The following is a 13,904-nucleotide window of genomic DNA, read 5'->3' on the forward strand; positions in this document are numbered from 1 at the left end:
GACAGGGGCCATGGGAACTGTCATCCTTGGGGTAGGAGATACCTTCCCAGAGGCATCTCCTTTGAGTATCCCTGTCACCTGCAAGGTGATCCATGTTAGCAGCCTAGATGGACACTTCTCATAAGCATGTGGGTATCAGGTAAAGAGGCACACATTCTTTAGGTAAACGTCCATTTTTGGCCAGAGAAGCAAAGGGGCTGGTCCTTATGGCCTTTCTAAGTTTCCAAAGGGTCAGGGAAGAGCAGACAGGTTAAGCCCAAGACATGGACGTCCCTCCTCCTGGGCTCAGAGGATGGTGGCGCAGAGGGGACTCCCCACCCCAGGTGAGAACACTTGGCAAAAGCAGACGCAGAGGACCAGGTGAGAGGTAGAGGGAGTGGGGAGGCAGGGTTCAGGGGAGGGTGGGCACACTGCAAGATCTAGCTGTGGAGCAGAGGTGTGCTTGGGAGATGGTGGTAAGGACAGCAAGCCCGGGATGGAGGCTGAACGGGAGGAGGAAGGGCAGAAAAAGTTTAATACATTCTTCAGCAGTGGGTTAGACTTTGCTCATTTATTACAGTGAATTTCCACAGTGACCCGAATTAATCATGATTATCCCATTATACAGATGGAGAATCAGAGCCGTGGGTCACACTCCTCGTTAATTTTGATGCTTGGGGTTCCAGACTGAGGGGTTTGGTATTTATCTGCCATGTGCTGCAGAACCCTTGAAGGTCCATGAGGAGGAAGGTGGTGGGATGAAGGCAGGTGTCATCAGAATGTTGCTGGTGGTGGCACCTTCTTCCCAATGACCCTCACATGCAGAGGCTACTATCTCTTGGTCATTAGTGAATGATGCAAGAAAGATGTGCACCGTGGCCAGCACTACTGCCTCTCTGGGTAGACCAGCTGTCCAGCCTGTCTCACTCAGCATCTCTTCCCTTCTGTTCCCTATTCAACCTACCCCACCACCTCTGCGGAACCTTCACACACATGCATTCACACACACATACACACATGCATGCACACACCTGTCCAGCCTGCCTCAGTGTGTCCTACCTTTCCCTACCCATTAATTCTACCTCTGCGGAACCTTCTTACAGGCTCTCACACAAGGTCACTCATGCACACGCTCCCACTACTCACACACACTAATGCACACACATATTCATGTACACACATACCCGTGTTCTACATCCCCAGCCATTTGGCCATCCCTTAGCCTTACTGCAGAGGGCAGTGGATATAAGGGGGCAGTCTGCAGAAAGCTTAGGGGCCACTAGGGCCCGCCACCTTGCTCTTCATGATGAGAAGAGTCCTCAGCAGTTGCCAGCCCCTCTCAGTAGAGCCCCAAATGGGTCCAAGGAGAGAGGGAGAGCCTGAGTCCTGCTTCAGAAGCAATAGGCCCTGGCCCCTGAAGGCAGTGCTTTGTGTGGCGTGGGAGCCCCCGGGGCACGTGTGCTCACAGGGCAGTTGGCTTGGGGTGGTTTCTCCCTGTCATTTAGCGAAGATGAGCAGCAGGGAGTGTCTGGGCTCTGGGGCCTGGCACGTTTGGGTGTGAATCCCAGTCCCACAGCTCACCAATGACATAAAACTGAGCATACCACTCTTCCTGTCGGGAACCTCTCAGTGTTGAGAGAGGCCTGGGCAACTTCCTGTTTCGGGTTCCCTTTAGACACTTAAAACATTTAAAAGTACACGTTATGGTAGATTTGGAATGTTTATATTTAATCAAGTGGTATCTTGACAAAAATAATAGAATGCAACATAAATGTGCTATTCCCATGCTCACAAGGTTTATTAAAACCTCTTACGTCCTCGTGCACAGAGAAATATGGCGCCCTCACCTTGAACCGCTGGGTCTTCTTTCATCCCTGACAGTGGATCTTTGTGGCTGTAGGTGACCTCATTTGGAGATAATGAACACAAAGTTGATTTAAGACCTTTTATGAATATAAGGCTTGGGCCAAATGGCCTTCGAGTTTCCCTTCTCTGATTTCCTTGTCTCTCACAGAGAGCCAATACTCCCAACCAAACTGGATGCTTATGAAGATTCATTGCAACAAGGCTACAAAAAGAACTTATAAAAGAAAAGATAGCAGCTTTTGACTTTATCAAATTTCTATTCATTACAAGGCACTTTAAAGAAAATAAAAAGGCAAGTCACACACTATGAGTGGATATTTACAATGCATACAATCAATATAGGATTAATATCCTATATGGATGTTATATGAAGAACTTTTAAAAATTAATAAGAAAAGCTCAAACAATTTAATAGAAAAATGGGCTAAAGACTTGTACAGGACTTTCACAGAAGAGGCACCACATATGGCCGATAATCATATGAAGAGATGTTCAAAGTCATTAGTGTTTCCAGAAAAGGAAAATCAAGACCATAAAGATATATCACTCACTTTACCTCAATTAGACTTGCCCCAAATGAGAGGTGGTAGAAAGGATGGGAGTAACAGGGGGTTAATTGCTGGTGGTAGTGTACTCAGTACAGTCACTTTGGAAACAAGTTTGTCATTCTAGTAGAAAATGGAACATTTGCATACCCTATGACTCAGCAATTCCACTCCTATACATCCACCCAAAACAAACTTCTGCAGCACCTCAGGGATAAGAAAGACCATGGTAGCATTGCTTACAGAGCCAGAACCCTGGAAACAATCCAAATGAGCATTAACAAGTTAAAAAATAAGACCTGCAATGAAATGAATGAACCACAGCTTCATGTAATAATATGGATGAATCTTAGCTGAATAATACTGAGTAAAAAAAAGAGCATTAAAGGCAATTTCATATAGGTCAACTAATAGAAAATAACATTCAACATAACACCCTTTTAAACACAGGCATACACACATCCAAAGTAATGATGAAATATAAGACTCAGGGTAGGGGTTACTACAGATGGGAGAGACAGAGCAAGAGGAAGGAGAGAAGCGTATTGTTGGCTCTAAGTCAGGGTCAGTGTTAGCTTTATAGTCAGTCTTTCCTTTTTGTTTTTTTTTAATTTTTCATTTCTCATTAAAATAAATAATTAATAAGTTAATTTTAAAAGAGGGCCGGTCCTAGACAAAAGGACGGGTGTCCTGAACCAAGGGTTGTGATTAATCTCATTCTTTGCACCTACCTACTCTTTCAAATAAATAATTCCAGGCCAGCCAGGCAGAGTTTGATTTAAGACCTTTAAGACACACCAGCCGCTTGTCTCCTTGCGGGCGCCCAGGCGCAGGCCTACTCCTGGTGTTCCTCAAGAAGGCCAACGCCACCAGTAACGCCCTCTGGAGCAGGATAAACCTGGAAATGGGTCGTTAGAGAAATATCTCCCCATCATCCTATTTACTCCTAGTCCATAGTTGGCACCTTAGAAATCATCACCCTCTGGTGATATTTAGGGTCTTACGCATGAATAAAACAATGTTAAAAAAATAAGTGGTGGAAGATGCAAATAAGGGTTTCTTTATAAACGCCTAAAGCTTCATGGTACAGAATCTAATCTTTTTCCAGTACAGAGGATGTGTCGCTTTTATGACACCTTCATTTTATAAACCCCAAGCCAGCTTTGGGGTCACAGATCTCCCTCTTGCACTTGGATCTTTAAGAAAAAAACCTGACTGTCAGCACTAGGCAAATGTTAAGGGTTTTATAACTAGTGTCATATAAGTGAGTTTATAGTACTGTCAGAAAGTGGAGTGCACTACATTTTTTACTGCAAGGAGAGCTCAGATTCCACTCTCAAACCTTCCTTCTGCATGTGCCTGTTTGGGTGGCTACCGTACTTACATGTTTATCCGAAACTCTTCCTGTCCCCTGCCCCCTATGGAATTGCTCCTCACCCCTCAGGTTTTGACTTCAAATACCTTATGAATCCCCAGCCCGAAGCACACCAGACTGGGGATGGCTGTGCCCTGAGTGAGGGCCATATCCTGAATCCAGAAACTGTAAGGAAAAATCCAGCATATTGGGAAATATGGACATGATCTTGATATTCAGGGAGGAGGGGCTTCTCCAAATCCCAGACAGAACCCGCGTGGGTGCAATGCAGGCAGCCTGGCAAAGGTGAGGACTGGATGCCCCCAAGGGATATCAGAGGAAACTGCTTTAGCAAGAGGAGGATGCTGCAACTTCTAATTTCCAGTTACTCTTTGGTGACCCTGGCTCCATTTCCAGAGAGTGCTTGGTAGTGGAACAATGTCTAATTGCTGCTAAAGTCAAGGAGCTCGGTGTTGAAAGTAACCTCAGAGAGCTGCTATTATTTTTTTCCTTGGGAGTGCTGCAGCTTTTAATGACTTGAAACCAATTTAGGTGGGAAATTGCTTAGCAAGAGGTGATCACTTTTGCACAGTATCAGAACCAGAGAAAGGAATTATGTCATGGTTGCCCCCACTGCTGTGACCTACTCCTTCATGCCAGCCATCACTCAGATAAGGAGGGGGCAGCCCTTTCTGGGCCCTGGCGAAGAAAGCAGAAAGGAATTTGGAAGCGGAGGGAAGTTTTATTTATTTATTAAAAGCCCACAGTGTGCAGTTTTTAGAGCAAACCTGCCTGGTGCCCAGTAATTCTCAATAAATACTGAATTGTCCCTGAATGAATCATCTGTTTGTTGTCTGACTGAGCAGAGACACATAAATCAGGGGTGTAGTTGGTGCCATCAGTGAGTAGGTTACCCTCTGTGAATTCCTTGATGGGAGGGATGAGGTAAATAGCTTTATAGTCCCTTGTCTCTTGATACCCACCTCTTAGGAAAGAGGTCCTGCTGGTCCTTGGAGAGTAGAGAGAGGCTGCCTTCATTTCTCTCAGCCACCTGTACTTGTCAGGCCTGAGGCAGACTAGAGCAAGGGTCCACAGACTATGGTCCATGGGCTAAATCTGGCCCACCACCTGCTTTTACAAATAAACTTTTATTGGAACACACGCTCAGTCATTTACATACTGTCTGTGGCTGCTTTTCTGCTACTTCAGTAGAGTTGAGTAGTTGTGGCAGAGACCATGTGGTCTCCAAAGCCTAAAATATTTCTTACCTGGCCCTTTGTAGAAAAAGTTTTGAGGATCCCTAGCCGAGAGCCATGGGTGCTCCAGGGATACTGCCCATCGGTCAATGCCATCTGATAACTTATAGACATATCCAGTAGCTTATCATCTAATAAGCTCTATAAAACTACCTACTAGAGTATATAAGCACATCTAGCAGGTAGTTCCTCCTCTGGCTTTATGTCATCTAATAGCACATCGGCACATGCAGGGATACATCATCTAGCTCTATGCCATCACCTAAGTTCCGTACCATCTAGTAGCATACAGGCTTTGTCCTTTCTTGTTCTTTTCAGGCCTACCTCTGATGGCCCACAGCCTTTGCCCTCACTACACTGGGACCCAGCTTCACTCCTGACCTGGCCTAATTCCCCCCTGAAATCTACTGAGCAGTCACTATGTACCAGGCACTCTGCCAAATGATCTACATATATTGTTGTTTTCATCCTAAACAGAACTACTTGATTATTATTGTCTCCATCATGTAGAAATGGGACTGACCCTCAGGGAGATTAAGTGGCTTGTTCAAGGTCACGCGGACGTGAGTAAGCCATGGCACAGTCATGTCTCACTTCAACCTTGCCTCTTCCCATGGGGTTACATCCCCATTTCTATACCCAATGTGTCTGCACCCCCTTGCGTACTGTTTACTTGTGCTTCTATTTCCCTTCCTCTTTTACACCAAAGTAGCAAGATATATGCCTGGCTCCCATGTTTAAAAGCCTTAGCTCTCTTTCCATGTGACATAGCAAAGGTTATTTAAGTCTGTGATTTTGTCTTTTGATTTCCCAATTATTAAAAATATCAATTAGAGAAATTCTGGGATGCAGAATTGAGCTGGCAAGTGGTTCGAATTTGTATGATAATAACTTTGTCACATGGAATCTGCCTTTAATGTTGTTGGTAAGACTTTTTAAATTTTTCTTTAGCTTGATCAACTCTATGAAGTAACATCCAGCATAACCCAATTTCTGTGCAGTGTCAGGGCTAACCCAGGCTGCCAATTTATTAAGTCTTTCCATAAATCAAACCTAATATTTAATAACATTGTCAAATAGAATACAGTTTAATAGTTTAAATGTCAGTCTTCACAGCTCATTGGGCTCTTTGAATAAATAGACAAGTAGCTTGTTTCAGACCCTGTGGCTGGAGATAGTATTTTTCAGATGGAAGTCACTTTGGAGTCAAGCAGTTGTAACAGAAGGTTGTCTTTTCCACTCAGTAAGTATCGCTGAGGTCATAAAGTGTGAATGCAAATGCAGGAAGAAAACGGGCCCACAAATCTTATTTATTTCCACACTGATCTAATGCTTGCCCTGGCGCCGGATTGAGTGTGGGTATCACCAGTCAGCACCTGCCTTCATTCCTTGCCCTGGCTCTCTGCTCTGTGACAAGGGACGCTCTCATTGTACACACTCCCTGCTGAGTGCCAGGAACCATACCTTGTGGCAGAAAAGGTGGTCCCCAGAAGGACTACAGTCTTCCATGGGAGGATCAGGAACTCTGATGCCCCACAGTGCCCTCCATTTGGAGGGAGCAAAGTGAGGAAGCATCCTGCTTCCATGGCATACTGGAAGTCCTTACTGAGGAGTGGGAAGAGGCTTACATGGGATGGCACTCCTTTATATCTTGGGGATGCTAGGTTCAGTGATCAGGAAGGTTTGGTCAAGTTGATGAAAGGGATCCTTTGATGCAGGTCTGACCCCCCAGAAAAAGGACTGGTACAAACTAGGCAGCCCTGTGCAGTGGAAACCAACAATGCTGTTCTCTGTAGCAGCAGTGGGCTTTGTAGGCATGCTCCAAGACACATATTTTGTCCTTTTTGTGCTGCTAAGTCAGTACACATTGGGGATTCTACATGCCTCCTTCCTTCTGAGACACTCACAGATGGTGGATAATCATTCATCTCTATTCTTTTTTTTTTTTTTTTTTTTGCCACACTGAGCAGCTTGTGGGATCTTTCTTAGTTCCGACCAGGGATTGAACCTGGGTCCTCGGCAATGAAAGCATCGAGTCCTAATCACTGGACCACCAGAGAATTCCCCATTCATCTCTATTCTTTCATTCTTGCTCAAAAGGCACTATATCCTTTTTTAAAAAAAAATTTTATTGAAGTATAGTTGATTTACAATGTTGTGTTAGTTTCAGATGTACAGCAAAGTGAATCAGTTATACATATATATATATCCACTTTTTTAGAGATTCTTTTCCCATATAGGCCATTACAGAGTATTGAGTAGAGTCTCTATGCTATACAGTAGGTCCTTATTAGTTATCTATTTTTTATATAGTAGTATGTATATGTCAATTCCAGTCTCCCACTTTATCCCTTCCCCCATCTTACCCCCAGTAACCATAACTTTGTTTTCTACATCTGTAACTCTATTTCTGTTTTGTAGATAAGTTCACTTGACCCTTTTTTTTTAGATGCCACATATAAGTGATGCCATATGATATTTGTCTTTCTCTGTCTGACTTCTCTCAGTATGACAATCTCTAGATCCATCCATGTTGCTGCAAATAGCATTATTTCATTCTTTTTTAAGGCTGAGTAATATTCCTTTGTATATATGTACCACATCTTCTTTATCCATTCCTCTGTTGATGGACATTTAGGTTGCTTCCTTGTCCTAGCTATTGTAAATAGTCAAAAGGCACTATATCCTTTTTGCAAGTTGGATGGTCTCTTCTCTTTATTCCTTCATTTATTCACTTATTCATCCATTCAATAAATGTAATTTGAATAGCTTCCTCCTAAGAGCTTGGATATGTGAATTTAAGTTCCACTTTCAATCAAATTTAATCTGTGGCTTTGGTCAAGAGAATTCACATCTCTGAGCTATCTGTGAGACTGAGACAAGCCTGCCCAGGTGAGTTGAGTTTACCAGTGCAAAAATGGAAAGTGTCCAGTGCGGATTGCAGTACAAGGTTGACATTGGGTAGATGTCAGCAAAATGCCTTAGCACCTACTATATATTAGGAAAAGAACATAATAAAAATATAAAGACAAATAACACTTAGTCTTTTTATGAGGCATAGTTGACAAACAATAAAATGCACTTATATTAAATGTTTATGTCATGGGTTTAGACTATTATGTACAACTGCGTAATCACCACCCAAAAGAAGATGGAGTCATCCCTCAGTATCTGAGGGGGATTGGTTTCAGGACACTGCAGATACCAAAATCCATGGATGCTCAAATTCCTTATATAAAATGGTGGAGTATTTGCATATAACCTATAAGCATCCTTCTGTGTACTTTAAATAATCATCAATCATTATAAAATTACTTACAATACCTGATACAATGTAAATGCTATGCAAATAGTTGTAAATACAATGTAAATGCTACGCAAATCAGTGCCAGCATGCACGCAACAAATTCAGGTTTTTCTGTTTGGAATTTTCTGGAATTGTTTTTTATATTTTTCATCCACAGTTGGTTGAATTCTCGGTGCAGAACCCACAGATACAGAGGGCCAACTGTGTAGAACATTTCCATCACCTTGAAAAGTTTTCTCATGTCACTTTCTAGAAACGTATCTCCCTAACCTCAGAAGCAACCACTTATGAATTTCTGGTACCACAGATTAAATTTACTGTTCTTGGAATTCATATAAATTGAATAATATAAAATATGTATGTTTGTGTTTAGTTTCTTTCACCCAACAAATATCTATGAGATTTAACCATGAAGTTGTAGATATCAGTACTGAGTTCTTTCTTCTTTTATTTTCCTTTGAGTAGTATTCCATTATATTAACAAACCTTAATTTGTTTATCCATTCTCCAGTTGACATACATTTCACTTGTTGCCAATTTAGAGCTATTATGAATAAGGCAGTATGATCATTGTTGTACAAAATTTTGTGGATATATGTTTCCATTTCTCTTTGCTAAATACGATAGAGTGAATTTTCTGGGTCATAGGGCAGATGTATGTTTACCTCTGTAAAAAACCCCCTGACCACCTCCAATGTGATTATTCTATTTTACAATCCCACTAGTGATATCCTACTTATGTGCTTGTAAGTTCCAGTTGCTGGACATCCTAACCAACATTTAGTGTTGTCAGCCTTTGGGACAGTAAACAATTAAGTGGCTGTGAGGTTATCTCATTGTTTTAATTTGCATTCCTTTGGTGGCTAATAATGTCCAGCACTTTAATGTGCTTATTCGGCATCCATGTTGCTTCCTTGGAGAGGGGTGTGCTCAAGTTCTTTTTTAATTTTTACTGGGTACTTCATCTTTTCATTGTTGATTTAGATGAGTTTTTTAAAATATATTCTGGATGTAAGTCCTTGATCAAATATAAGTACTCCAGATATAATTCCCAGTCTGTAATTTGCCCATTCATTTTCTTAATGATATCTTTTGGAGAGTAGAAAATTTTAATTTTGATAAAGCCCCATATATCAATTTTTCTTTTCTTTTGCAGTTAATAATTCTTGTGTCCTAAGAAAGTTTTGCCTACCTCAAAGTTCCAAGTTTTCTTCTAGAAGTTTTACATTTATGTCTACATTGCATTCTCAAATTAGTTTTTGTATATGGAATAAAGAAGTAGTCCAGATTCACTTTTTTTTCCCCATGTGTCTATCCAATTGACCTAGCACCATTTATTTAAAAGACTTGTATTTAGTTAACAAATGACTAGGTGCTTTGATTGAAAATCAACTGGACATATATGTGTTGGTCTGTTTCTGGATTCTCTATTCCATTCCATTGATCTATATATCTATTCTTATGCCAATAAAAAAAGTCTTGATCACTACAGCTTTATAATAATTCTTTAAATCAGGTAGCGCTTTCAACTTTGTTCTTCTCTTACAAGATTATTTGGTCAATTCTAGAACTTTTGTACTTCCGTTTAAATTTTATAATCATCTTGTCAATTTCCTCAAGAAAGCTTGAGATTTTGATAGCTATTACATTGAATCTATAGATCATTTGGGGGAAGACTGATATCTTTACACTATTGAGTTTTTTAATACATGAACATAGTTTTTCCTTTTAAAACATCAACTTTTGATATTATTGATTTTCTCGATTGTTGTTATATCTTATTGATTTCAGTTTTTTTGTTATTTTTTTCTTACTTCTATTTACTTTGGTTTCAATTTGCTCTTACCTCTTCTCGCTTCTTAATGTTGAAACTTAGATCATTGATTTTACTCCTGTTTTCTTTCCTAATATAAGTATTTAAAGCTATACATTTCCCTCTAAGCACTGTTTTAGCTGAATTCCATGAATTTTTATATGTTGTGCTTTCATTATCATCAGCTCAAAATATAAAGCATCGGACTCAGTCTTTTTCTTCAGGTATCCCTATTGAGTTCTGGAGGACAACAAATGGCTGTGATTTAGTGTGGAAAAGGGTATGAGAACAGAAATTGGGGATTTATTCTGCTTAGTGAAGTCGAGGAAAGCTTCCTAAGGTAGTCCTGTCATGTACCTACATTTTACAATCCAAATGCCTCAATTCCTTTTCAGTTTTGAAGATACAGATGCGAGAATGTGAGAGAAAACTGACAAGCAGGAAATAAAATACACAGAAAAATAAGGGAAACCAGAGAGGCAGAAAAGACAGTGGAATGCCATGTGAACAAAACTTCATTTTTACTTCTACTAAATGTATAGTTTCCTTGTAGGAGAATGACGGCAGTGGTATTTTCCCTGTTTAACAATTGCTGTCTACAGAACCCCTTCTCTGGGTCTCAGGCTGAGTTCTGGCTGTCTTGACCCTGTAATATACCTGAGCCTTCTTCACACGCTTTAAATCTGTGGTCCAACCCAACTCCAAGGGCACTCAGGTTAAATAGCCCCCAATCCATGACAACGTTTAAAATAAGAGGTTTTGAGAGGAAATCTTAGGTTATACATTTATAATTTAAATGTGTATGTCATTTAAATAAATATATATCACCATTTTTTAAAGTTTAGACTATTTCTAAAAATAAGCAGAAAAGAACCAGTTAAACATATTTTTTTCACCACCTAAATAAGGCTCTAGGAATTCTTATGGGTATTTCTAGAGAGTCTTTTTTGAATCTCTGCAAATGTTTTACATAATTATGATGTTAGAGAAAATATGTTTTATCCTGTACTTTTTTAACACTGTTGTAAAACTTTAAAAATCATTTTAGTGGCTACTTAATATTTATCAAATAGATGTAAAATTAAACATTTCCTTCTTGATTGTCATTTGGGTCAATTCCAATTTTTCACAAATACAAATAACATTATAATGAACATCTTCGTGCCTCATGGTTTTTCAGTTACCATATTTATTTCTTCAGGTCAAATTCTCAAAAGTAGAAATATGGTGTCAGAAAAGGATATAAACATTTAAAGCTCTCAACAAAATATTCCTGAGTATTGCCAAAAGCAGGGCTTTGAATAAATTACATTCTATCTTTGGGATCAAAAGAATACTCAGGCTTCAGTGTTGTTTTTTGTTTTTGTTTTTGTTTTTTCATTAAATCCTTGTGGATTTATCTTTAGTAGGAAAAGCCTTTTAATGAATTGGTATTTTTCTACTTTTCTCAAATCCTTTATAGTGATTTTTAAAAATTTCTTTCTCTTTCTGTTTATATAGGTACATATGAATTTTAACTTTATTTTGCTTTATTATTCCGGGGACTGAAATGGAGAAGAAATCTCTTTCTTTTCAACTCACTTTTTCCTTGGCCTACATTAGGCAAAATTCATGAATTTTGGCAGTTTGAGGAAACTGAATAAGATCATGGTTAGACACCTACCTTTGTTTAATAATAAAATGGATGCACCTAAAAACCCCTTCCTCAAATGTGTATTTATGCAATGATTTGATGTTTGAAATATATGGGTTTTTTATTCATTCATTCTTTCATTAGTCAACTCATTTACTAGTGGTGAGCTCAGTTAATATGTAAGAGTGGGCTTGACACTTTTCTGATAAAATTGAGTTAGACTTGGTGTAAGGTCAAAGTGAAGATGAAGGCTGGTTTGGGACAGTATGTTATTTCAAAAATAAAAGATTTGTGTTACTTTGCCCAGAGTTTTCCTTCCTTCCTTTGGGGCCTTGCATCAATGTTTGGACAATCAGGAGGTTAATTTAATCGCAATGGCTACTGTTAGAGCCCTCGGATGGATCAGGGGTGGGGATAAGTTTCTCCCGTGCATTAATTAGCTCAACTGTGCTTCTAGACAACTCGTTTATTAATTAAGAAACTAGAGTTTAAGGAGGGCAAGGGACTTGCTGAAAATCAAGCTTGAGTCAATATCGGACCCAGGGTTTGAACTCAGTACTTTTCTCACTCCAGCGCCTGTGTCATTACCTGGTGACACTGTGCAAAGATGGAAGAGATGCAAGATCAAAATGAAGCCTCAGCTCCTGCTGCCACTTACCTAGTGTTTTCATCACAGGAAACCTGAGCAGTTCCTTCCCCTCTCCTCACCTTTATACACCTGGGTACGTGCTGCTTGGAAAGCCTTCCTTTTCTTTGTTGGCCAGGCTGATTCTTGATTATCTCTCCAGTCTCAGCAGAAGGTTCGCTCTTCCTGACCCCTGCTGGAGCTTCTCATTTCTCAGGGCAGGGCCAGGGGCTCCCTTAACACCCTATGCATCCCAGAGTGCAGATTCATCAGATGTCACCCCCATCCTCAGTGCCCTGCTCTGTCACATCCTGACTAGACTCTGAGCCTCCATAGGGTTGGGCCTGTCTCTTATTCATTTGTTTGTCCCCAGGGCCTAGAGCAGAGGTAAGCACAGGGCAATGAACATGGACATCCAAAACCTTTTATCCTTTCAAAAATCAAACAAAATAAATGTTCAGTGAGTAAGAAATGAGAGTATTCAGAAATGCATCCATGTGCATCTTTCTTCAAGAAGAATGAGCAGGATTGCTGGAATCTAGTTGCAGAGGGGGCAAGAAGGGATGAGGAAGGGCGGGGAGGGCAGGGCGCTTAGTCAGTCTCCTGGAGCAGGTTTCCATGCAGTTGACTACGTTGGCCCCTTCATAATGCCCTACAGCTTAATTTTGTTTGATGATGATTGGTTTGGGATAATACAGTGCTAAGGTCAAGGAAAGCCCCCACTGTGCCTCCCTTATTAAATTACTTTGCTATGGGTTTTGAGCATTGCCAAGCAAATCTTGTTATGAATTCTTCAGTTACTTTCTTTTGCGATTTTTATAATTTGGTAGGGTAAGCTTTGGAATCAAACCAATATCTGTGACATCATGCTAACTTTGATTATTTTCAATCTCCTCATTAGAAGCGTGGGAGGACATTCACTTCCCTTAAATCTGATTTTATTCTTCAGATTTCCTCTGCCCCATAATTTGCTTTTTACCCAAGTCTGATACACTTCACCTTAGTGCTGTCTATAATTGTGGGCTGATTCCATTCTATTTGTTCCACTGAGTATTATGGCTTTGGGTTTTATGACTTAAGTTTTTGTATTTTGAACTGCATTGTTTTGTTCTTTGACTACATTAAAATCAAGAAGCAGTAGCTGGTGAGAACAATTTTGATTTATTGTGTCAGTCAGATCGTTGGCAGTTTTTGTTTAGCTTATTTTTATTTCCATTTTGTTGGTATAATGTTGTTTGTCCAGGAACAAGCAGGGAGAAAGAGGGGAAGGAAAATAACATTTATTAAGAAATTATTATGCGTGCTATTGTGTTCATACACTTTATCTTTACCATTCAGGGCATTTTGTGATATTTCCATTTTGAAAACAAGGAATGTAAAACTCAGAGTGGTTAAACAATTTGCCTGATGATTATCGCACTCTTTCTACCATCCATGTGTTTATTATTATTACTATCACCATCATCATTGTCATCATCAATAAGAAAGTATTTGTGACTGACAAGGGATTAAGATCCAAAATATAC

At 40.0% G+C, this 13,904-nt stretch overlaps 1 protein-coding gene across 1 annotated transcript in view; it reads left to right on the top strand.

Annotated features, from left to right (window-relative positions):
* Positions 1 to 13,904, top strand: part of GRID1 (glutamate ionotropic receptor delta type subunit 1) — a 666,870-nt gene that overhangs the window by 613,572 nt on the left and 39,394 nt on the right. The window lies entirely within an intron of this gene.

This window comes from Eubalaena glacialis, chromosome 1 (genome assembly GCF_028564815.1).
Source record: "Eubalaena glacialis isolate mEubGla1 chromosome 1, mEubGla1.1.hap2.+ XY, whole genome shotgun sequence".
Classification (NCBI taxonomy): Eukaryota; Metazoa; Chordata; class Mammalia; order Artiodactyla; family Balaenidae; genus Eubalaena; species Eubalaena glacialis.